This window comes from Schistocerca americana, chromosome 3, assembly GCF_021461395.2.
Source record: "Schistocerca americana isolate TAMUIC-IGC-003095 chromosome 3, iqSchAmer2.1, whole genome shotgun sequence".
Classification (NCBI taxonomy): domain Eukaryota; kingdom Metazoa; phylum Arthropoda; class Insecta; order Orthoptera; family Acrididae; genus Schistocerca; species Schistocerca americana.
In genome coordinates this window covers 951,952,010-951,977,700 of record NC_060121.1, presented here as the reverse complement: position 1 = coordinate 951,977,700, position 25,691 = coordinate 951,952,010, and positions in this window count along the sequence as shown.

Sequence of the window (25,691 nt, the reverse complement as noted above, 5' to 3'; positions counted from 1 at the left end):
CGATCATAGCGGTCACGCGGTTCCAGACTGAAGCGCCTAGAACCGCCCGGCCTTGCGTGAACTAACCGCAGAAAGTAATGTTAGACCTACGACGAACTTATCCTTTAGGACAGTGAATCTTGGGTTACGGCCAGGTTCTCATTCAAATTAGCAAAAAGTAGGCAAAATATGGAACGAAAAGACATACAAAGGATCTGTTTCGGGACCACGACTGATCATACTTTGAACTTCATTTTAGATTTTCAATACAAAAACAAAAGCAAAATGGCACCTGTAATAATGGTTTGATGCAGGGCCTGCGAGTTTGAAGTACCCATACCGCGTAGCCCCTCAGGAATTATCTGTAATCAAAAATCGATAACTTCCGTCGACACTAATTTTATGGGAGCTTATACCTAACCACAATGAAATAACCTTAAATTTATTGATATGCTGCTAATTCGAACATGAGTTAGATTTTTGCTGGTTTGTTTCACTCTTTTGGACTTTAAAAATAGTTAATATTAACAAATTTCATATATTGTAGGTATAAGCTCCGTTTAAAGTTTAGGAAAACCTTGATTTGTATTATTAGTTCGATTCGCATAAAAACGTGTATGTTCTTGATGTCCCTGAACACAAATCTGAAGTTAAATTTTCAAAATTCAAAGCGGCTAATACAATGAGGCGGAAGAAAAGTTATATTTAGACAAAAATTTGACCAAAAAAGTGTTTTTGTTATTTACGTTTAGTGTGCAACCCAGGACTGATCCACCATGGTACACAAAACATGACAGAATACTGTTGCAGAAGCAACGAAGAAAGCTTACCAAATTCAGAAGAACGCAAAATCCTCAAGACTGGGTAAGTTTCACGGAAGCTCGAAATTTAGTGTGGACATCAATGCGAGATGCTTTTAATAGTTTCCACAATGAAACATTGTCTCAAAATATGGTAGAATACCCTAAGAGATTCTGGTTGTGTGTAAAGTACACCAGTGCCAAAAAAACAGTCAATACCCTCACTGCGCGACAGCGATGGAAATGTTACCGATGATGGTGCCACTAAAGCGGAGTTACTAAATACAGTATTCCGTAATTCCTTCACGAAATAAGACGAAGTAAATATTCCAGAATTCGAAACCAGAACAGCTGTTAGCAAGAATGACATAAAAGTAGATATGTTAGGTGTTGCGAAACAACTCAAATCAGTTAAGAAAGGCAAGTCATTCGGTCCAGATGCTATACAATCAGCTTCCTTTCAGAGTATGCAAACACAATAGCGCCTTTCTTAGCAATCATATACAACCGCTCACTCGACGAAAGGTCTATTGCTAAAGACTGGAAATTAGTACCGGTCACACCAATATTCAAGAAAGGAAATGGGAGTAACCCGTTTAATTACAGACCCATATCACTGACCTCAATTTGCAGTAGGATTTTGGAGCATATACTGTACTCGAACATTATGAATCACCTTGGAGAAAATGACTTTTGATACATAACCAACAAGGATTCAGAAAATATCATTCTTGTGCAACACAGCTAGCGCATTTTATTCCCTTGAAGTAATGAGAGCTGTCGACAAGGGATCTCAGATCGATTCCATATTCCTAGATTTTCAGAAGGCTTTTCATACGGTTCCTCACAAGCGACTATTAATCAAATTGAGTGCCTATGGAGTATCGTCTCAGTTGTGTGACTGGATCCGTGATTTCCTCTCAGAGAGGTCACGGTTCGTAGTGATAGACGGTAAACCATCGAAGTGCTATCTGGCGTTCCACAAGATAGTGTCATGGGCCTCTTGCTGTTCCCGATTTACATGAATAATCTGTGTGATAATCTGAGCAGCCCCCTTAGATTGTTTCAGATGACGCTGTAATTTACCGTCTAGTCAAATCATCAGACTATCAATTCTAATTACAAAATGATCTAGAGAGAATTTCTGTATGATGCGAAGAGTGGCAATTGGCACTAAACAAAGAAAAGTGCGAGGTCATCCACATGGGTACTTAAAAAAAATCCGATAAATTTTGGGTACACGATAAATCGCACAAATTTAAGGGCTGTAAATTCGACTAAATACCTAGGAATTACAATTACCAGCAACTGAAATTGATAGATAATATTGTGGGGAAGGAGAAACAAAGGCTGCGCTTTGTTGGCAGAACACTTAGGAGATGCGACAAACCCAGTAAAGAGACAGCCTACATTACACTTGTCCGTCTCTGCTGGAATATTGCTGCGCGGTATGGGATCCTTACCAGGTAGGATTGACGGAGGATATCGAAAAAGTGCAAAGAAAGGCAGCTCGTTTCGTGTTATCGTGCAATAGGGGTGAGAGTGTCACTGATAAAATGCGTGAGTTGGGGTGGCAGTCACTGAAACGGAGGCGGTTTTCTTTGCGGCGGGATCTCTTTACGAAATTTCAATCGCCAACTTTCTCTTCCGAAATATTTTGTTGACACCCACCTACGTAGGGACAAATGATCATCATAATAATATAAGAGAAATCAGAGTTCGAACGAAAAGATTTAGGTGTTCCTTTTTCCCACGCGCCATTCGAGAGTGGAATGGTAGAGAAGTGGTATGAAAATGGTTCGATGAACCCTCCGCCAGGCCAGGCACTTAAATGTGAATTGCCGTGTAACCATGTAGACGTAGATGTAGATCAACCCTTCCTCTAATTCTAATGGTTCCCGAAGAGCAGTTCTTCTTGGCGAGAAAAACCGATCTGGCTGAGCTGGATATGCTGTCCTTCGCACCCTGCACACTGTTCGTCAGATTTTCGTAGAATGTGTTTGCATGCATACAGCAATATCAGTCACTTCGTGAATGTGCATCATGGCACGAGAAGTTTTCTGCCTGAGCAAGGTTTCTCCGACTGAGGGCGTCCCACGGCGGCCGTGACACTGCGTCGAACAATGGACTGTAGGAATTGTACCGCGCTTATTAAAATACCTTTTCGTCTTAACATTCTACACACGTATACTTTCCAAAAAATGAAAGAACAAGAAAATCTAATTTAGACTGTTTCGAATGAGAAAGTGGCTTTAATAGCAGCAGACGACCGACGCAAGTACCTTCGCTAACAGCAAGACATCGCCTGCAGTGTCTCTTCTGGGCTCGAGGCCGTGTCGGATGGGTTATAGACGACTGGACTACTGTAGACAGGTTAGATGAGTTTTGATTTCAGATAGTAAGCGCTGATGGTAGGATTCGAGTGTGGTGCAGACCCCACGAGTCCATGCACCAGGTTGTCAACAAGGCACTGTGCAACCAGGTGGTGACTCCATAACAGCGTGGGCTGTGTTTACAGGGAATGGTCTGGGTCCTCTGGTCCGACTGAACCGAACATTAACTGGAACTGGTTGTGTTCGGCTACTGGGAGACCATTTTCAGCCATTCATGGACTTCATTTTCCCAAACTACGATGCCAGTTTTATGGACGACAATGCACCATGTCACCAGACACAGGTTTTCGCCATTGATTTGAAGAACGCTCTGGACAATTCGAGCGAATGATATGTCCACCCTGATCGCCTGACTTGAATCCCATCGAACATTTACGGGACATCATCGAGAGATCGTTTTGTGTACAAAATCCTGCACCGGCAACAATGTCGCAGTTATGAACGGCTATAGAGGCAGAGCGGCTCAGTATTTCTGCAAGGGACTTCGAGCGACTTGTAGAATCCACGCCAAGTCGAATTAGTGCACTACGCTGGAGAAAAAGAGTTCCTACATGTTATTATGAGGTAGCCAATAAATTTTGATCCCAGTTATATATCCTCTCTATTTTCGCCATCTTCAGGTATTTTGCTGCGCAAATAGCAAAACTAATCTACCATTTGTGTGTCATTTACTAACCGTATTATCTCAGTATAGCCTGATTTAAGTCGGCAGTCTATTACGGTAGTTTTACTTTTGCTGGTGTTCAGTTTCTAACACGTTTTCAAGACAGCTCCCACTCTATTTAACTGCTCCTGCAAGTGCTTAGCTCTCAATACAATGTCGTCGGCGAACGTGAAAGTTCTTACTTGTTCTCTTTGAACTTTAACTCCCTTTCTAAATATCTCCTTGGTTTGATTTACCGCTTTCTCAATGTACAGACTGAATAAAGCCGGCATCACTTTCCTTCGATTCTGACAATTGCTGTCTTGTTTCTATCCTTATACTTTACCCCTGCTCCCTTCAGAATTTCAAAGAGCATATGCGAGTCAACGTTGTCAGAATTGTCTCTCTCTCAACAGCCAAAATGCGATGGCGTTCCATACTTACTACTGGTGCCAAACTAGCGATTTCGTTGTAGACTCTCTCTCCAATACTTACGTACGAGTGGTGTTCAATACGTAATGCAGCACATTTTCTTTCTCGGTCAGTATCAGTTGAAGAAATGGGGAATATGCTGTGTGACATAGTGAAATGTTTCTGTTTTAGATCCTACAGCTCCATGAAGTTTCAGTAGGTGGTGACGCTTTACGTAGCTTTAAAAATGGCGGTAATGAAGGTGCGTTCCTAGCAGAGCTGTCATTGCGTTTCTCTGGGCAGTTATCCAAAGGCGTTTGTAGAATGTCTACCGAGACTTGACAGTGAACGGTAAGTCGTTGGCCGAGACGTCGATCATCTTCGCAAAAACATCGCTCAAACACGTGTGACATCCCGCGTACCTGCCGACCGCACACAGCTGTGACACCTGCTGAGCCGTGTGTCGGCTCTCAACATATATCGCGCTGCTAAGATTGTTCTGAGTCCTTCCATTCCATCGTTAATTGATTCATTCATATTTATCGTTATGCTGCGTACGATTCTGTTGACATTCCCCTCTGGCGGCGTGTCTGGTCTTATCGATCTTCAAGTCGCTGCTTCCTGTTAGCCTTGTGTAAGGGAATAAGATCTTTAGGTTGATGCCCGGTTGGTTGTATAGCGGTGACGAGTCGGTCGGTCGGTTTTTAAAATCGGGAATTAGAGAATGTCGTACGATGAGACCGCGGCGTGGCGTGGCAGTCGAGAGTTGGCTGTTGTTCCGAGAAGCCGCGTGGTCTATTCTGGCGGTGCGAGACGAGTGGGACGTGCTGACGGGACAAGGCTGTAAGCTCTTGCTGAGAGCACCCGGGGGCCACGGCTGTGGTTCCGAGTCACTACTTGGTGGGAGCGGCAAGGGATATCTTTAAATTTTCCGTCTGGAGGCGGGAATGATGGACCAGTAACTCGCCTAACCTGAGGAGTGGTTTTTGGCCGCCGTGGGTGCAGAGAAGACGAGGGCTCCGGTGACAGAGCGCGTGGCTGCGTGACTGTGCCCAGTTGGGTACGCTGGCGACGTGGACACGGTCGGGTGTGAGGATCCTTTGCATCGGAGTTCACCTGCTGTTTCTCTGATAAACTGCAAGTTAAGTTGGTTAAAGGTTTAGATGTCAATTGAAGAATTTTGGTTTGTGCAACCAGCGTCTTTTCTGCCTTGTGGCCTCCTGCGTTCGGGTTTTCTGTCCCTGTCACCGGTTTATTTATAGACAGTGATCTTCTCCGATTCTTATTAGTACTGCCCGGCAGGAAGTGTATTTTTGGGGAAGGATTATTGTCTTAGATTACATTTTTTCTGTCTTGTGGCCTCCTGCGTTCGGGTTTCCTGTCCCTGTCGCCGGTGTATTTATAGACAGTGATCTTTTCCGCTTCTTATTAGTACTGCCCGGTAGGAAGTGTATTTTTGGACAGGTATTATTGTCTTAGATTACATTTTTTCTGCCTTGTCGCCTCGTGCGTTCGGATTTCCTGTCCCTGTCGGCGGTGTAAATATAGACAGTGATCTTTTCACTTTTTATTAGTACTGCCTGGGAGGAAGTGTATTTTTGGGCAGCGATTATGGTTACTGATTTGATTCCTCCTCCTCCCCTGGCCTCGCGTGAGGTCGATGTGACTGCTGAATGTGAGGCGTTGTGGGTCTGTTAGTCCGCTTCTAGCCTGAGCATCCTTCCGGAGACAATTGTGGCCGCCCTTACACCCGGTCGGTTAATTATTTCCATTCCAGGACATTTTGGTGGCAGGACATGGTATTAAAGTTGTTAGTTATTGTAAAATGTTAAATGGTTGTATTTTACTCTGATTGTTTTTGGCCACTCTTTAAAGAGTTTAAGTTTGCCTTTCATTGGTGGGTTTTTAAAATAACGTGGCTTTAAAATTGTTAGTTATTGTAAAAGGTGAATGACTGTATCTTTACTTTGATTGTTTTACTCCACTTGGCATTCTTTGAAAATGCTAGTTCTGCTTCCCTGTTAGCGAGCCCTCGTAATTTAATGCCATGTTGTGGCAAAATTTAAAAGAAGTGGCTCCCTACATGTTCCGTAGCGAAATTGTATGCAATTGGTGTTTTTGTTTCATTACTTGGGAAGTTTTAATTTTGTTATTAAATGCTTTATAAAAGTCTATTTTAAGTAAAATGACTTGGCTATTAACGGTAAAGTAAAGTTTTTAATTTCATTACTGGGAAAATTTTGATTTGTTATCAAATGTTTTATCAAAGCCGGTTTTAAGTAAAATGGCTTGGCCGTTAACTGTAAAAGTAAGTTGTTTTGAAAAGGCACTCATGCCTGCTAGCTTTTTGGATCTGTTCCTGGTCAATTGGTAAAGAAATGACTTTTAATGGTTGAAGTAATCAAAAAAGAAATTGTAAATTGCAACTCGACAGTAACCAACTAAGTTTGGCCCCAACTGGGGGTTTTCCTTGATTAATCGTAATACCCGTCTCACCTGCAATGTTGGAATATACGAACACTCATTCCATGTGATGGACGGATCACTTTCAAACACCTCACTGAACAACTGGGCGTTTCTGTTGGTAGTGCTGACGTATTCGTCCACCAGTTGGTGTACTCGAAGGTGTGCGCCCATAGGATTCCACACTGCCCAACAGAAGAGCATAAATAACAACGGAGGATTATCTGTATGGGACAGCTCGCACGTTCGGGGCTGATAGTGACAATTTTTTGTCGAACATCGTCAGCCGAAAGGAGCTCACAAAATTTCATTCGACTGTTCTTCCTTATCCAAGCTGCAGCCCGGATCTCGCATCTTCCAACTTCCATCTGGTTCGCCCAATGAAAGATACATTCCTTGGGAAGCAGTACGTGAGTGATTGGAAGGTTACTGATGCAACAGGAGTTTGGTTTCGACGTCGACCCGTGGAATGGTATAATGAATGCGTATCAGCTCTTCCAGTAAGGTGGCGTCAGCCACTCGTATTAAAGGGAGATTATATGGAAAAACAGTGTTTTGTAGCCAAAGGAGTGACTAATAATACTGTACATTGAAATCCTCAATAAAAGTAACCTGCCTTCAGAAAAAAAATCCATTACTTACTGAAAATTCCTTGTACGGGGTGATCAAAAAGTCAGTATAAATTTGAAAACTGGATAAATCACTGAATAATTGAGATAGAGAGGTACAAATTGACACACATGCTTGGAATGACATGGGGTTTTATTAGAACCACAAAAAATACAAAAGTTCAAAAAATGTCCGACAGATGGCGCTTCATCTGATCAGAATAGCAATAATTAGCATAACAAAGTAAGACAAAGCAAAGATGATGTTCTTTACAGGAAATGCTCAATATGTTCACCATCATTCCTCAACAATAGCTGTAGTCGAGGAATAATCTTGTGCACAGCACTGTAAAGCATGTCCGGAGTTATGGTGAGGCATTGGCGTCGGATGTTGTCTTTCAGCATCCTTAGAGATGTCGTTTGATCACGATACACTTGCGACTTCAGGTAACCCCGAAGCCAATAATCGCACGGACTGAGGTCTGGGGACCTGGGAGGTGAAGCATGACGAAAGTGGCGGCTGAGCACACGACCCTTACCAAACGACGCGCGCAAGAGATCTTTCATGCTTCTAGCAATATGGGGTGGAGCGCCATCCTGCATAAACATGGTACGTTCCAGCAGGTGTTTATCAGCCAGGCTGGGGATAATGCGATTCTGTAACATATCGGCGTACCTCTGACCCATCACGGTAGCACTGACGTTTTGCTGTCCAACGCCATCTGTCGGATATTTTGTGAACTTCGTTTTTTTTTTTTTTTTTTGTTCTAATAAAACCCCATGTCATTCCAAGCATGTGTGTTAATTTTTACCTCTCTATCTACATTATTCCGTGGTTTATTAAGTTTTCAAGTTTATACTGACTTTTTGAGCACCCGGTACATTAAAAAGGTTTCATCAGATAAGAATTACATTTACACTACTCAATGAATTACATTACAAAAATCGTGTAACCAAAAGACATACACTTTTCCTTAGCTGCCGACTGCTGTGGTGGAGCGGTTCTAGGAGCTCCAGTCCGGCGCCGCGCTGCTGCTACGGTCGTAGGTTCGAATCCTGCCTCGGGCATGGATGCGTGTGGTGTCCTTAGGTTATTTAGGTTAAAGTAGTTCTAAGTCTAGGAGATTGATGACGTCAGATGTTAAGTCCCGTAGTGCATAGGGCCATTTGAATCATTTTTTTCCTTAGCTCGAAATCCAGTTTCATAATCTTAAGGCCTGTAAAAGAGCTTTGTGGAAGTCTTTTTCATAAACGACATTTAGCAAAATCTGTGACGGTGTTCTTAGGTACTTTCGTGATATCGTTTATAAAAGTCGGAACATTCCAGAATGAGATTCTCATTCTGCAGTGGAGTGTGCCCTGGTATAAAACTTCCTAGCAGATTAAAAGTGTGTGCACACAGCTTTAGTCTGCTAGGAGTTTTCAAGTTGCCACACGCTTGTAATTTTTGTAAAACGTTTGTGAATGTTCTTTGGTAGAATAGGATGGGCCTAAGGTAACTAATCTCATTAGTGCCTGTTAGCACTGCCAATCAGAGACCACATTGTTGGTTTGTTGCTTACTAAAGGCGCGAAATGTTTTGAGAGACTACAGAGAAATTCGCTGATTTGTTAGCGTTTCAACGGTAGCGGTAGCTCCAATGCGATTGCAGACATCGGTAGAGTGTATGGCATAGCAGCAGCCACGAGGACAACCTACTTCCGATAAACACACCTGAAGTAAAAAAGCTGAAATTTTCACGTCGCAGGAAGCAAAGAATATCTCATGCTGCGATATTGTGGCCAGAAGCTTCGTTCCTAAACAACATCAGAGAATTTCAGTATTTTAAACATAGTTGCACAACAGCAACGGTTCCACGTAATAACATTATAAACAGCCGACCAGTTGCAATGGATAAAGAATTCTTTACCTTGGTTTCAACAAATTTAAATTTGTCTCCTTCAGAAGGTGGCAATTTTACATTAGTATGGACTGGAGTCGGTTGTGAGCTCTGCAACATCCATGTACTAATTTATATTTACGTGACTAACCCTATTTCTAGGTATTTTAATTTTGACAAATGGATCTATGCCGACATTTGTAAAAACGGCGATGGTACATTAGTCCATACTAATGTAAAATTGCCACTTTCTGAAGAAGACAAATTTAAATTTGTTGAAACCTAGGTAAAGAATTCTTTATCCATTGCAACTGGTCGGCTGTTTATGATTTTATAACATCAGAGAAGTTATTTTAAGTCTCTGTTGATCCATCATGGACAGGGGACATCAGCTGATCAAGTAACTATCAAAGAAATCGCCAACCGCTGTGTAATTGACGTGTTATTTGATTTTATTTTCACTACTAGTTTTGGCATTCCACCATGCCGTCTTCAGGCCCCATATCCATCTCTCAAAAATAAACGATATTGTCATTGAGTACCAAATGTCGTGAATTAAGAACCATTTCCCAAGCGCTTTATTCGAAGACCTGACTGTAACTCCAAGTTTAACAGTGATTGCTAAAAGAAGCAGTCAATACCGTGTCACTACCGTATTGTGTTTTAATGTTTTGTACCATATGAATTTTGCCACTCAGAGGTCAAACCGACTTACTTCATTTTTTATAATTTTTCTCCTTTAGCTTCAGAAAATTTCACAAACATGTATACATTCAGTGGCCAAAATGTTTAACTTCACTCAATAATTCTTGCACCACTGGGTGTCAATTCTTTACATAGCAACTTAACATTTCGTTACAGCTTTCGGAGGCTAAAGTGACAAACTGCAATTTTATTATTTGTATTTTTATAGCATTTGCTTCATCGTTTTCAATCCAAGTAATCTATTCGCACTCCTTAATATTGATTTTAAGTCAGAGTCTCATTTCATGTCGCCTCTTAGTATTGCTCCCAAAATTTGTACGTAAAGGTAACATCATCAAAATCGTGTTATAAACGAAGCTTGTATGTGCCGAACGTTGGTTGTCATGGTTTCAATAACAACGAATAGTATTCGTATGGCCAGAAACATAAAGTTCTGGGGGCGGGGAGAGGGAAACACAAGCCTGAAACAGTGCGTAACAGGCAGTACAAAAGACCAAACCATATTCTTACTTACTCATATTCATGTATAGGTCACAATAGAAACAGAAACTGTGTTAACGACGATGAAGCTTCAAGGAATTTTTAAGTCAAAGCAGATATTACTGAGTTAAAATTTTTTTAATATGTGCACACGGCTATCTGCCGAACGACTCCACCTTCGGTGTAACTTAATGAAAAGCAAAAAAGACACGAAATATCGTCTTACCAGAAGACTGGTCAAGACAATGTAACTCGTTACTGCAAAGCAAAGGACTGCATTGTAGTATCTAAAATGAAACGTAATGATTCTTTGTCTACAAAGATTCTTGAGGATGCCATAAGAAACCGCAAAAACGCCGTCGATGGCTTATCAGTAACTTGGCTTGACGTACGATGTATGCGATTGGAAAGGTTACCTACCCCACACTATACACCACAAGACCACTTTTTGCGAAGAGTTTCCATTTCTTATGGTGAATCTTAAGAAACCTACATCAGGTCACCATCCAGAACTTGCGAAACCAGTACACTCTACGTATACTCTATTATTCATCTGATTAGCCAGGGAAAGAAGGCAGATCCCATGTCCCTCGTAGAGTATATTCCTCCTGTTAACCAAGACTACTACAAAAAGCTAGTGGCCACTCGTAAAAAACACATCGTTCAAGTGTCAGAGATCTGATATCATTTATAGTGACGATTAGCCACACTGCAAGTTATAGTGAAGTTAAAAGTGAGCTTTTTCAGTTCCCAATGTTATTAATCCCTGAAACAACATAAATATTTCATTTATCTTTGTTTCAGCGACAGTATGTGATGTGTTGTTGTGTTTTTAAAATTTGTGCATCAAACAAAATTGTAGATACCATACTACTGTTATGATGAATCGAAATTTGGGTTATATTAAAGCTGAATTTTCAAATTGCATTTAAATTTAATCTCAGTTTTCTCAGTTCCCGTTGCACTGGAGTTAGTCAGTTTGGCCTCTGAATGGAACCTTTCTCTGCCCTGACACTACTGTGAGAGTGCAAACGTAATTTTTCTTTAGCTTCTAGTCTCTGCATATGAACAGTGTGTTTATTCACCATCTTGCTCCTCAACAGCCCCGTTTGTTATCAGCCCTGTTTTGTCTTCCTCTTACTGACAATGTCAGTGCTTTATGATTTCACAAATATATTTCATAAGTTATCATGGCAATTTATTTTGTTTCCAGACCGTTAGTAAAAGGTGTAGCTTCTTTATGGCCTCGCAGCATTAGAGAGACAGCCATATGTATCAGTGGCCCGAGTCCAACTAACTTAATGGCACTCACTCTACTGCATAGTATACGCAGTTTTGAAACCTACTGCCAGGGTAAACCTCTCTACTAGCCCGGTCGTCGAAGCCGGAACCTTGCCCTTGGCAGATAAAACTCTGGGTTCGATCCTCTTCCGGCGCACAGTTTAAACCTGCCATATTCTGCATGAAATTGATAGTTTCATTCTGCGAACAGCCGGTACCTCAGGGCTGAATGGTTTCTTCACACTTCTCTTTCTTCCAGTAGTGCTAGTACAGTAACGAATGCGAAGTGTATAATGTAGGAGAGATGCTGGCCAGAGTGAAGCTGTGAGCGATGCCCAAGAGAAATACATGTGCGGCGCCTATGTCGCAGCACGTGATACAGGAGACCTTACGAGTGCCGGCTGCTGTTTCTGATGGGGAGCGAGTAACTGTTTGAGACGAATTTAATAATTTTTGACTAAGTTTTCAAATGCATACAATCTCTAGATAGCACACGACAAAGTCAGATGTTTAGTAGGTACCTTTCCAATTACATAGTGATTTTCTGAGGGCCCTGCAGAGACCCGAGCGCTAGCAAAGTGTGGCGAAGAAGCCTAGTGTGCCTAAACAGCTGAGACGTTACACGCTTTGCTCGACCCCCCAGAGGGTCCACAACTCTTTTTTGGATACGTGCGTAGCGAGGACGGGACCCCGAGCTAGTCTGGCCCTCCTTCCTTTCCGGACTGCATACGTTCCTTTCCCGCATCCTTCCCCATCCCCCATCTCCCCCCCCCCCTGACCTCAGCCTCTTCCCTTCCCTTTCTCCCCTTCTGGGAGTATGTTTAGTGCCTACGTCCAGAGACGGACGCTCGAAACTGTACATCAGTCTCTCTTCTATTCTTTCTCTGCTGGCAAATCTTTGTCTTTCCTTTGTCCTTCCTTTTTCCTTACCTCTTCTTTACACTTTTCTCTGCTGCGGCGTTTGAGACCTCTCTTCTTTCGTTTCCTTTCCTTTGTTCCTCCCTTTCTCTTTTTTCCTCCCTGTGCATGTCTGAAGGCTGACCCATGCATTCCCATGTGGAGCCGGTGACGGGGTAACGCGTAATTCCCCGCCCCGGGTAGACAGGTAGGACACATACGTACCCCCCTGGTAACGGCCAGGCCCAGGGAGGGGTGATTACCCGAGCTGATACCTTCCGAAAGTGCTGATTGGCCCCTCCATCCGTTTCTCGGGAGGTGTGACTTGAGGTGTGAACAATCACCTAAGGCAGGAGGGCCCTCAGAGAGGGCCCCCACAAGGAAGGAGCGCGCCATTGGAGACGCCGGTAATCATGGGGGATATTTCCGCAATGGTTTCCTCATCATCTACTGTGTCCGCTCACAAATGTAAGTTCAATGAGTCTCAGCCACGGACAGTTCTTCCACCCTTGCCACAGTTCCTTGTTGTTTCTCGGTCTGACGAAGGTCAAGACTTCTCCACAGTCAACCCTTTCATTATTCAGAAAGATGTCAATGCAATTGCAGGTCCTGTAAAGTCTTGTTTCCGATTACCAAATGGCACCTTGTAGTTAGAAACAGTCAGTGCCCTCCAGGCACAAAAATTGCTGCGTGCTTCACTGCTACACACCTTCCCTGTCCGGGTGGAAGCCCACCGCACCCTAAATTCATCACGTGGGGTCGTTTATACACGCTCTCTTGACGGATTGTCCGACGAGGAATTACCTGTCTGACCAGGGCGCAGCGGCTGTTCATCACGTCACGAAAAGGGTTGACAAGAACATCGTTCCAACCCGAACTGTCTTCTTGACATTTGACAAAGTTCAACCTCCATCGAACATAAAAGCGGGCTATGAGATAATTTCCGTTCGCCCTAACATCCCAAACCCTACGCATTGCTATCGGTGTCAGCGGTTCAATCATACCAGCCAGTCCTGTTCCAATCCGGCCAAATGCGTTACGTGTGGCAAGGACGCCCATGAAGGTGCTTGTCCACCTCCATCCCCTCATTGCATCAACTGTATGGGTGACCACGCTGCTTCCTCTCGAAATTACCCCATTTTTAAAGACGAACGGCTAATTCAGGAAATCAGAGTGAAAGAAAAGGTGTCGACCTTTGCTGCTCGAAAGTTGTTCGCCAGTCGAAAGCCCACTGTGCCTCACACAGGTAAATACAGCACCGTCCTTGCCTCTCCTCGGCCAACGAAGGAGGCAACCACGCAGATTTGTGATCTCACCTTTAGTGCCACAGTCGTCAGATTGGCCATCGGGTTCTGCTAAATCTCGAGCCCCAAAATCAGACAACCGGAGTTCCAAAAAAGAGCCTACTCGTGAAGATTTTGTATGTAACCCACCTTCACAACCATCGGTTCCTCCTTCATCTCAACGTCCAGTTCCTCTCCTTCTCCGCCACGGCGTGTCTCATCTACAGCACCACCTGGCGGGAACCGACCTCGGCCGTCTTCTGTGTCGCCGAGGCGCACTGCTGGCGGCCGATCAACCAGCCGATCGCTGGTGGCAGGAGCTGCTCCCGGACAACCTATGGATGAGGATCTTCTGCCTTCAGCTGATAGCTGTTCCACGCTGTCGGTTGCAAGGTCTGAGCTGTCACTGAGATGACGGCAACCTTGGTCACATTCTTCCCTTTTCTGTCCACCCAATGTCCATTATCCATTGGAATATCCGCGGCATTCGAGCCAATCGGGATAAATTGTGGATCCTCTTACGATCCTACTCGCCGGTCATCTTCTGTCTTCAGGAAACAAAGCTACGTCCCCATGACCGCTTTGGTTTCCCCCATTTTCATTCAGTCCGAATTGATCTCCCCTCTATTGAAGGTACTCCAGCACATGGAGGCCTCATGAATCTTCTCCATGATACTTTCCATTATCACCCAATCCCCTTAAACAGTTCCTTCCAAGCTGTCGCTGTCCATCTTTCCCTTTCTGGATACACCTTCTCTCTTTGTACTGTATACATTCCATCGTCAACACGAACGGCAAGAGCTGATCTCCTTCATCTTCTTTGTCAGCTTCCGCCTCCCTATTTGCTGGTTGGGGACTTCAGTGCCCACCACCCGCTTTGGGGATCTCCGCGTCCTTGTCCGTGTGGCTCACTATTGATAGACGTCTTCCACCAAGCGGATCTTGTTTGCCTCAACACTGGGGACCCTACATTTTTGTCTGCCTCCACGACAAATTTCTCTCATTTGGACCTGAGGGTCGGTAGTTCCGCTAGCTCGGCGCTTCGAATGGTTCGCTCTTGCTGATACACACTCCAGTGACCAATTCCCATGCGTACTTAGATTGCAGCCACAACTGCCATATATGCACCCGAGACGCTGGAAGTTTGCCCAAGCCGATTGGACACTCTTTTAGTCTCTAGCGACATTCAATGACCGTCACTTTCCTAGCGTCGACCATGAGGTCATTCATATTACAGAAGTTATTCTTACAGCTGCGGAACGGTCAATACCTCGCATCTCCGAATTGCCCCGGCGTACCCCAGTTCCTTGGTGGAACGAGGCATGTCGAGACGCAATACGTGAGCGGCGACGTGCTCTTCGCGTTTTCCGGCACCATCCTACTTTGGCCAACTGTATCCGTTATAAGCAGTTCCGTGCGCGATGCCGTCGCATCATCCACGATAGCAAGAAGGCAAGCTGGGACTTCTTTACTAGCTCGTTTAACACCTTCACACCCTCCTCGGAAGTTTGGAGTCGACGGTTATCTGGTGCACCTAGTTTCTCCCCGGTCTCTGGGCTCACTGTCGTGCATGATACATTAGTGAACCCCGTCGAAATTTCTAACTCATTGGGTCAACACTTTGCTGAGATTTCGAGCTCTTCAAATTACCCGCCAGCTTTTCTCCCGAAGAAACGTGCAGCGGAAGTGCGACCTCTAGCGTTCTCCTCTCAAAATAGCGAAAGCTATAATACTGTTTTCTCTATGCAGGAACTCCAACACGCACTCTCTTCTTCTCACTTTTCCGCCCCAGGACCGGATGGTATCCACATCCAAATGTTGCTGCATTCATCGTACTATAGTCTGCGTTACCTCCTCCACCTTTATAATCGAATTTGGACCTACAGTACTTTCCTGTTCCGAAACCTGGAAAGGACAAACATCTCCCCTCTAGCTATCGCCCCATTTCTCTCACAAGTAGTGTATGTAAGGATTTGGTGCGTATGGTGAATAGCCGTTTAGCCTGGTGGCTGGAGTCCCGCAGTCTTTTAACACCTGCCCAATGCGGTTTCCGAAAGCATCTTTCTGCAGTTGACCATCTTGTTGCTGTCTCCACTTAAATCATGAACAATTTTCTCCTGAAACGCCAAACAGTAGCAATATTTTTTGATCTGAAGAGAGCATACGATACCTGTTGGAGGACAGGCATCCTCCGCACACTGCTCTCTTGGGGCTTTCGAGGACGGCTGCCCCTTTTTCTTCGTGAATTTGTGGCAGAGCGCACATTTAACGTGCGGGTGAACACTACTATCTCCCTTACTTTCTCCCAAGAAAACGGGGTACCCCAGGGCTCCGTGCTAAGTGTTGTACTGTTTGCCATTGCCATCAATCCAATTATGAATTTTCTCCTTCCTGATGTCTCGGGCTCCCTCTTTGTGGACGATTTGCCATCTACTACAGCTCTCAACGCACCAGCCTTCTTGAACGACGTCTTCAAAATTGTCTCGATCGCCTCCACTCTTGGAGCATCGAAACTGGCTTCTGCTTTTCTCCCAGTATGACCGTTTGTGTTAATTTTTGGTGTCTTACGGAGTTTCTTCCGCCTTCCTTACATCTAGGCCCTGTCAACCTTCCATTCGCAGACGTCGCAAAATTCTTGGATCTTATGTTTGACAGAAAACTGTGCTGGTCCTCCCACGTTTCCTATCTTTCGGCTCGCTGTCTGTGATCCCTCAACACCCTCCGTGTCCTGAATGGCACCTCCTGGGGAGCGGACCGAGTGGTCCTTCTCCGCCTCTATCGCGACTTAGTGCGCTCGAAACTGGACTATGGAAGCATAGTTTACTCCTCTGCTCGGCCGTCTGTTCTTCGGCGTCTCGACTCTTTCCACGACCGTGGATTACGTTTAGTGTCTGGAGCTTTTTACACCAGCCCTGTGGAAAGCCTTTATGCTGAGACTGCTGAACCTCTGCTGTCCAATCGGCGCGCTGTCGTTCTGAGTCGTTATGCTAGCCATCTGTCTTCCACGCCTGCAAATCCGGCCCATGACATATTTCTCGACGCCTCCTTGGATTTAGGGTATGCAGGCCGCCCTTCCTCCCTACTACCACTGGGAGTCCGCTTCCGTCAACTGCTCCATTCTCATTCCTTCCACTTCCCTAAAACTTTCCTCACAACTTGGGGTACAGCACCGCCTTGGCTCCGGCCCCGGACCTGCCTGCTCCGTGACCTTTGTCAGTTTCCCAAGGATGGTACCCCTTCTCTTGTTTATCGTCGGGCATTTGCTGCTCTATGCGCACAAATGAAGGATGCCACATTTATTTACACTGATGGCTCAAAAACATCGTTTGGAGTTGGGAGTGCCTATATTGTTGGCAACACTCCCAATCGATTTCGGCTTCCCGACCAGTGTTCGGTTTTTACTGAGGAGCTTTACGCTGTTCTCCAGGCTGTCCAATACGTCCGTCGTCATCAGCGGATACAGTATGTTATCTGTTCAGATTCTCTCAGCTCTCTCCTCAGTCTCCAAGCTCTCTACCCTGTCCACCCTCTGGTCCACCGGATTCAGGACTGCCAACGCTTGCTCCACTTGGGGGGCGTCTCTGTGGCGTTCCTCTGGATCCCAGGACACGTTGGTATCTGTGGAAATGAGGCGGCAGATATAGCGGCCAAGGCTGCAATCTCTCTTCTTCAGCCAGCCATTCGCATGATTCCCTTCGCCGATCTGCGGAGTGTTTTATGTCATCGTGTTGCTCTTTTATGGCACGCACATTGGTCGACACTTCCCAGTAATAAATTGCGGGACATGAAAGCTCTTCCCTGTGCTTGGACCTATTCCTCCCGAACTCGTCGTCGGGAGGAGGTAATTTTAACTAGACTCCGAATAGGGTACTGTCTTTTTAGCCATCGACATCTTTTAAGTGGCGATACTCCCACACTCCGTCCCCCCTGCTCTCAACTGTGGACGGTGAGACACCTTTTCCTTGAGTGCCCGTATTTTACTCCGTTACGCGCCCGTCTACAGCTGTCGCCTGATATATCTTCCATTTTAGCAGATGACACGAGCTCAGCCGATCGCGTTCTCGAGTTTATTAGTGCCAGTGAGATGACGTCAGTCATTTGAAGCTCTTTTTTGGGGACAAACATCCCCCCTTCTATAGTGGTTTTTTAAGCTTTCCTTCTGTTTTTAGTTTCCCCAATTTTTTGAGTTTCGTTCCCATTGCTGCTGGTTTCCAGTTTCATTTTTTTACCTTTTCCTAAGTCACAGACCGGGTGCTAATGACCGTAGCTGTTTTGCGCCCTAAAACCATAACATAACAAAAAGCTTTGCTCGTGATAGGTAGCGTTGGGATTCTAATCGCGGTCACACTAAGTTTTTAACTTTCCACGCAGCCTCAACCGGAACATTAATTACACATATTTTATAGATATGTTATAAACATGGCATTGGAAGTGCCGATTTACTCAAGATATTTACCCGTTTCTTCTTAATTCGTGATCATTATCGTGCCCTATCTGCGTGATATACTGGCCAACTCGAGCTCCTTACTCCTTCTTCGTGAAGATGACGAATAACGAATATGAACCGCTACCGTTGCTTCTCTGGTATTCATAGCACTGGTCGTCATTTATCTCCGCCCACTCTCTCGTAACAGAACAAAACAATGGTGCCGTCACCGCACGGTACATGCCACCCGTGTATTGGCAGCGCCACAGCAAGCGTCCATTGTTCCACGGTCCGTCCACCCTGTTCCGTGGCTTCTACAACAGCCACCGATGACGCTGCGTCAACAGGACCAGACGTATGGACCTCTGCTGTGCACACTGCTCTCCACCGACATGCTTTTAGTCATGTTCCACAAAACAATGAGGCCTTCCGCAGTAACTTGCTGTACCTTGCAGTAAAGCTTTCTGCTCGTTCTTCTTTGGAGAAGAGGCCATACTCCAGCCAACATCTTCAAAATGAACGCGTGGTTTCGCTACCGATTCTAACAGATACGACATATTAAAGACGCACAGAAGACACACTTATGAGCCAAAACATCGTGACATGGTTAATAGCGTCTTTTATCACTTTTGAAGATTCAGCTATTCAGCGTGTAAGGAAATCTTGGTAGGTTTCCGGAGGTACGGAGGCGAGTTACACGATTCGCATTGCATAAGGGTCGGTGGTTTGCGGGCGATGAGCTTGCACCTGATAGCATCCCACATGTATCCCATCAGGTTCAGATCAATCGAATTTGGTGTGGATTCACCGTCGTGCTCCTCAAACCACAGTACCTCTATTATATAATAATGTCGTGTGGCTAGTGCCTCCCGTCGGACAGACCGTTCTCCTGGTGCAGGTCTTTCGACTTGACGCCACTTCGGCGACCTGCGTGTCGATGGGGATGAAATGATGATGATTAGGACAACAAAACACCCAGTCCCTGAGTGGAGAAAATCTCCGACCCAGACGGGAATCGAACCCGGGCCTTTTTTTTATTGTATTTTTATTTATTTTAACATTTGCGCCAATTTGTAATAAGAAAGAATGAACAAAGTGTATATCATTGCTAGGCTGCCGTAGCGCAATATAAGAAATGAAATGTCTTCTTGAGGTTTTTTTTTTTTTTTTTTGTTTGTTTTTCTTTTGGCCAAGTAGTAAACAGAAATTGTTATGGTGCACAAAAGACTATCACTTCATAATTGAAGGAAGGTTGCTCCGCTCGCTCTGCGAGAGAAGGGAAATGTGAAAGCGAAAATGGGAAAGAAAAAATGCCTTCTGCATTGGTGAGCATCTGAATAGTATCGTAAAATTGCGGCAAGTGCTAAAGGCCCAGGAAGCAAATGGGAGTCATACATACAGGTCACTGGCAACCTCTGCGATCCGAAAGATTGTATTTGACGCATTTAACCGTTAATTATGATGTTCAGCATATTTCCAAATATCCTCCTGTAGTCACAGTGTTGTCTCAGTTTAAAGTGTTCAATTTCTATGTAAGAATAATAGTCGAGGAAAGTAGCATGCCTATTCTGCATAATAAACGATGCTGTGTGGCCCATGTTCCACGTTGCAGCGTTGTTTTTTGCTCGTGGATATCTCAGTTTTTGTGGCTGAATGATCTCTAAAAGATCTACACCACAGGGCGTCGTACGGTCTATCACCGACAATCGTTGACGAAGAAATGTAGTAATTTCTTCTGCATGTCCGCACGTGAACCTATGAAGAAGCGCATCGACTCTTCCGCATGCGTCACAGTTGGGCGTTGGATGAAGGCCTATTTTATGTAGCTTTTCATTCGTTGCTACTTTATCGTGGACTGTTAGATACCAGTCGGCTATGACGCGTGACGGTAACACGTCGCTGTGCACATTCCGCCATACTATACTCCAATGTGTATGTGGATGTTTTTCTTCGAGACGATTCCTGTGGTTTGTTGCCGTGAGAAGGCCATAAAGCTTCCTGTTCGTCAGGCTTCCGTTATCGATGATGTTGTGTCGAATGTAGCTCATTTCCATGTAGTACAGTCGCACATGTCGGTAAGAAAGTGGAATGCCGGCGATATTAACGGGTGGGTCAAGGCTATGAGGCTTCCACCGCTGAATGAGGTTTGTGATGATACTGGTCCTCCGGGTACGGAACTCCTTCCTGATGCGATTTAGGAGCAGGGTGACACATTTTTTGTGTACTTTAATGAGGTTAAGGCCACCTTTGAACGAAGGTAAGGTTAAGGTATCGAATTGAACTTTGAAAATGTGCCCCCTAAAAAGAAACCAACATAACGCTTGTTGTATACTCTTGGCTAGATGGTCGGAGATTGGAAGAATTTGCGCCAAATAAGTCATCTTGCTCGTAATGGCGATCTCGATGGTCTTAACTTTCTGTAGTATGTTCAAGTCACGGTCGGAGTGAAGTATCAAAGCAGCACGTAATTTATTAAGCATGTGAGACCAGTTCTTCGCCAGGAATTTGTCTGGTTTGGCCTCAAAAGTAACACCGAGGGTTGTGTGAGAATCCTTGACCTTGCACCAGGTAACAGGGAATATGTCTCCGATACCGCCACCGACCTGCAAAGCTGTGGTTTTAGTTCTATTGAGTATTGCTCCTGAAAGAAACGTGAATTTTTGTAAAAGAGTTTCCGCTGACAGAGGTTGTTGCGATGATGACACAGTTACGCATACATCGTCAGCGTACGCAATGCATGGGATAGTGACAGACTGGACGCTAAGTCCGATCCCGCTATGCGCCAAGTTGTTCAGTAGCGGCTCCACTGCAATGGCGTACAAAATCATTGACAGAGGACATCCTTGGCGGACGGATTGCTCAATGGAAACTTCTTTTGTAAAATGGCCATTAATGAGAATCCGTGAAGAGGCGTTTGTAGTAAGTTTGCGAATTAATTCTATGAGATGAAGTCCAAAACCTAGTTTCTTCATGCTTTTAAAGAGGAAGTCATGACGTACACGGTCATAAGCCTTCTCAAAATCTAGAAAGATCAGAGCGCCCTGTCCTTTGGTGTCAGCATACGAACAGATGATGTCCCTCAAATCGCAGGCTGCTGAGATTGCACTTCGGCCTTGCACTGCACTGTACTGGTAACTGCCCAAAACCTTGTACATAACGGTTTGCATCCTTAGCTTAATCGATCTGGTGATGATTTTGAAATCGGCATTCAGGAGTGTGATGGGTCGCATGTTTTCGACCTTCCTGCTGTTCCCTTTTTTTGGTAAGGGCAGGATGATACCTTCCGTAAATGCCTTGGGTATGACTTCCAGATGCCAGAGTTCATTCGCGATCTCGAGGAGCGTCGGACCGAGGAGGTTCCAGTAACGCTGGTAAAACTCAGCGCTGAGACCGTCGGGTCCTGGTGACTTCCCTTTCTTTGCACTGTGGACCGCCAGTCGGATGTCGTCCTCTGTGAAAAGAGATTCCAGATTTGCAGTATCCTGTTGCGACAAGCGACAGCTCAAGGTCCTAAGAAAATCGTCGCACGAGTGTTCATCAACGGCTTGCTTCTTGTAAAGTTGACTATAATAGTCGTAGACGTGCGAGATGATGTCACGTTGCTTCGTGATGGCATTCTCAGCGTCATCAACAACGGCTTCAATCAACATGGCTTCACACCGTTTCGTCGTTCTCAGGATGTGGTACAGAGAGGCCCGTTCTTCGGCGGCAACGTCCTTGGGGTGGGCTCGCACGATGATGCCTTGCATTCGTTGGCGTTGTATCGCCGTGATTTTCGCTTTATATCGTTTGATCTTTATGTCGATATCGCCAGAAGGATTGTTAGCGCGACTGTACAGTTCTCTCAAACAGCGATAATAAAACTCAATAGCCTGTTTCTACCAAAAGCTTTTTTGTCGGGCGTAACTCATGAGGGTGAGGCGTAATTTAGGCTTAGCACACTGAATCCACCACTGGAGAACGCTATCGTAACGACGTCGTTGCCGCTGGAGCTGTTGCCACGTCATGTTCACCTCCTCTTCAAGTTGGGCATCCTGCAGAAGGCTGACATTCAATTTCCAGTAGCCTTTCTCGCGGTATATTTGCTGGCGGTGTAGGTTAAGGTAACACTGATACGCACAATGGTCGGAGATGTTGACAGAAGCTATGTCACAGTTCACAGCGTGTCGCTGGAGGGCCTCGGACACATAGATCCTATCCAACCGACTGGCAGAATGACTAGTTACGAAGGTGTACGCTACCCGTTCACCGTGCAGTCGTTGCCATGTATCGTGAAGACGCATGCCATGAATTAAATGTTCAAGTTCGATACATCTGTTCGTGTGAGGAGTTTGGTCTCTGTCGTTAAGCACACAATTGAAGTCACCACCGAGGATGAGATGTGCACGATAAGCGCTAAGAAGAATGGGAACCTCGTTTTTATAAAATGTTGAGCGATCTCTCTTATGAGTGCTACCTGAGGGAGCGTACACGTTAACAATCTGCACACCATTCACTCGAAGAGAAATGCCACGACCACTAGGCAGCCGCTGCACATCCGTAAATGGTATACCGTCGCGCAGAAGGATGGCAGTGCCTACAGCATCCTGGAGATTGATGTTATCAATGAGAACGTAACCGGGCACTTCTAAGACTGTAATTACCTCCTGTAGGAGGGCAATGTCAACGCTGGTACCATACAAGAAATCAGCGAACAGAGTTTCACTGCACTTTGAATTCTATTGACGTTAAGTGTGGTAATGTTGTAGGTTTGGCTGTCACACATGATGGTTCAGAGGACAATGAGCTCTGAGTGTTGGATCGTCCTTCTCGACGTCTTTGAATCAAACTCGTTGGGAACGTCTGGAGTACTCAGAGAGTGGAAATGTCGCAGCGCGATGGTCATGCGAGAGAGCAGCTACTGCTGCATCTCCTCGTCCTGCTGCCACCACGGCTCATTGCTGTCGGGGTGCTTCGCGGTGCGCGCGCCGCCCTGCCCGCCACCGCCGGCTGAGTCTGTCAACGTGGTCGCATCCGCCTGACCACCACGCGGGGCTGCGACTGACGTCAGCGAGTTCCTGCGGGAGCGCTGCTGCAGCTGCTCGCTGCTCTGCTCGCTCTTCCTCTTAGCCGTTACGGTGCTCTGTTCCCTCTCAGCACTCAGTAGTGCCTTCAGGTGTTTGGTCTGTGCACGAATGCGTTCTTGCCTCGCGGTGTCCTCGCAGCGCACGGAGCAAGAAGATTGAGGTTCAGTCTCGCTGCCACTTTCTGACATGTGTACGGGTCTCAAATCATCCGACTTTTCCTCTTTGCTACTATTCCCTTTGCTTCTCCTTCGGCGGCCTTTCTTCGTGTCTGCTGCAGTCTCTACCGATAGGGGCGGTTCAGGCAAACTGATCCGCACCCGCTCCTGTATCTCACACGGCTTAGTTTCAGAGGTGGCTGGTGCGTCGTTGTTATCCAGCGGTAACTGCCCCGGTGAGGATGACGGTGCCGGATCGACGTCCGTCCTACCGCAAATGTCTTGGGCACTGCATTCCACCTGAACTGGCATCTCCGCCTCGCTAATACGTTCCGGCTGCCGAGGTGTTGGTACCGTCCCCGCGACTACCTCACTCAATAGCGGAACAAACTTTTCACTACCGTCTGCAGGACGTTCCCGTGGAAGTTGAAATGGACGTCGACGTGTACAGTTCATCCGCAGATGTTCTGTTGAATGGCAGATCGAACAGGTAGGGGGTTGTCCAATGTAAGTTACCTGTGCACGACAGCCGCCAATGGTAACATACGAAGGTATATGCTTTTTTAAGTCCACACGTACACTTCGCACCCCGCTGTTAACTTGGTAGCGATATGCACTCGACCATTTTTCATTGGTAACCGACAAAACAACGCCGTACAGTGACAGAGAACGTGCTATCAGGTCATTAGGGCACTCAGGTGGCACATTAAATACCCTGACGGTTCTCACTCCGTATCCCGAAGGCACGATTTGGACATTGCTAATACTGCCATCATTATGACGAAATGGTCTCACACCAGCATGCTCCTCAACGAATTTCTCATAAGTGTCACTCGAAATAAATTTGATAAATAACGAGTACTGCACGAAGTCCAACTGGAACGTGTCGACTATATCTTCCGGCAATTTCAGATCCTCAAAAATCCACTCATGGATTTCGAACGCCGTCGGTCGCAAGGCAGCACGATCGAAAACACACTGAACACTGTTCGCTCTGTTAATTGTCGACATCTTACTTACAACAGTGGTACAGAAACAAACGTTAACAGCGCTCGCACACGCTGCGCAGCTCTCCACCGCAGCACTGCTCGCGACGTAAACACTGGCACGCGCTACCGCCCGTCACCGCGCGATGTGCACTGGCCGAGTGCCTGAGCACGACTAGAATCGAACCCGGGCCCTTAGGATTGACAGTCTGTCGCACTGACTATCCAGCTGCCGGGGGCGGACAGTATCTCTATTAAGGCCTTGTGACACGGGCACTTACCGGCGTCAGAGAAGACATCCCAGCATGGAGGCGATCTGCGGTAATGCTCATGCCGTCCACAGCTGTTATGGCGAATTCTGCTACTAGTGCAGGTCCCATGTAAGACCAGCTGAATGTCGTCCCAGGAATAACAGTGTTACTACCGGCCTACTTGCGCGGCGTGGTGCGCATTTAGAGTAGCGTGTTTCTTAAATGACGGTGTATATGGACACGCGTGTCGACCTTGTGTACTATGAAACATGTAGCTGGCAGCAAGCGCCGAGTGAAATCTACATCTACATACATACACCGCAATCCACCATACGGTGTGTGGCGGAGGGTACCTCGTACCACAACTAGCATCTTCTCTCCCTGTTCCATTCCCAAACAGAACGAGGGAAAATGGCTGCCTATATGTCTCTGTACGAGCCCTAATCTCTCGTATCTTATCTTTGTGGTCTTTCGGCGAAATGTAAGTTGGCGGCAGTAAAATTGTACTGCAGTCAGCCTCAAATGCTTGCAATTCTTCTAATAAGGTTTTCAGCCACCAGCGTAGTAAAATCTTTTAAAATGATTGCTCAGAGTATTTTTTTTAAATAAAGTGTATGTGTTTTCTGTGCAACCAAAGGTAACTGATTAGACTCTGTCCACAACTTTCCTGCTTTCCCTATGTCCTACGTTTCAGCCCCTAAATTTCTGTCGATTCTTTTCCATTGAGAGTCACACTTTGAGCTCTATCTGCAAATAAGTCTTCAATCCAGTCGCAGTCCAATACTGTTTTTCTTTCTGTTTTTTCTTTCCCCACTAAAACTGCGACGGAATAGTGTCAGATGCCCTCCTGAAGTCAAAGAACGCAGTATCAGCCTCAGCGCCGTTGTCTATAGCGCTACTGGGTAGTGTGAGCAAATCACAGCTGTGTTTGAATCGGTTGTGTAAGGTGGAACGATATTGCACGTCAGTGCCAGCACTATCACCG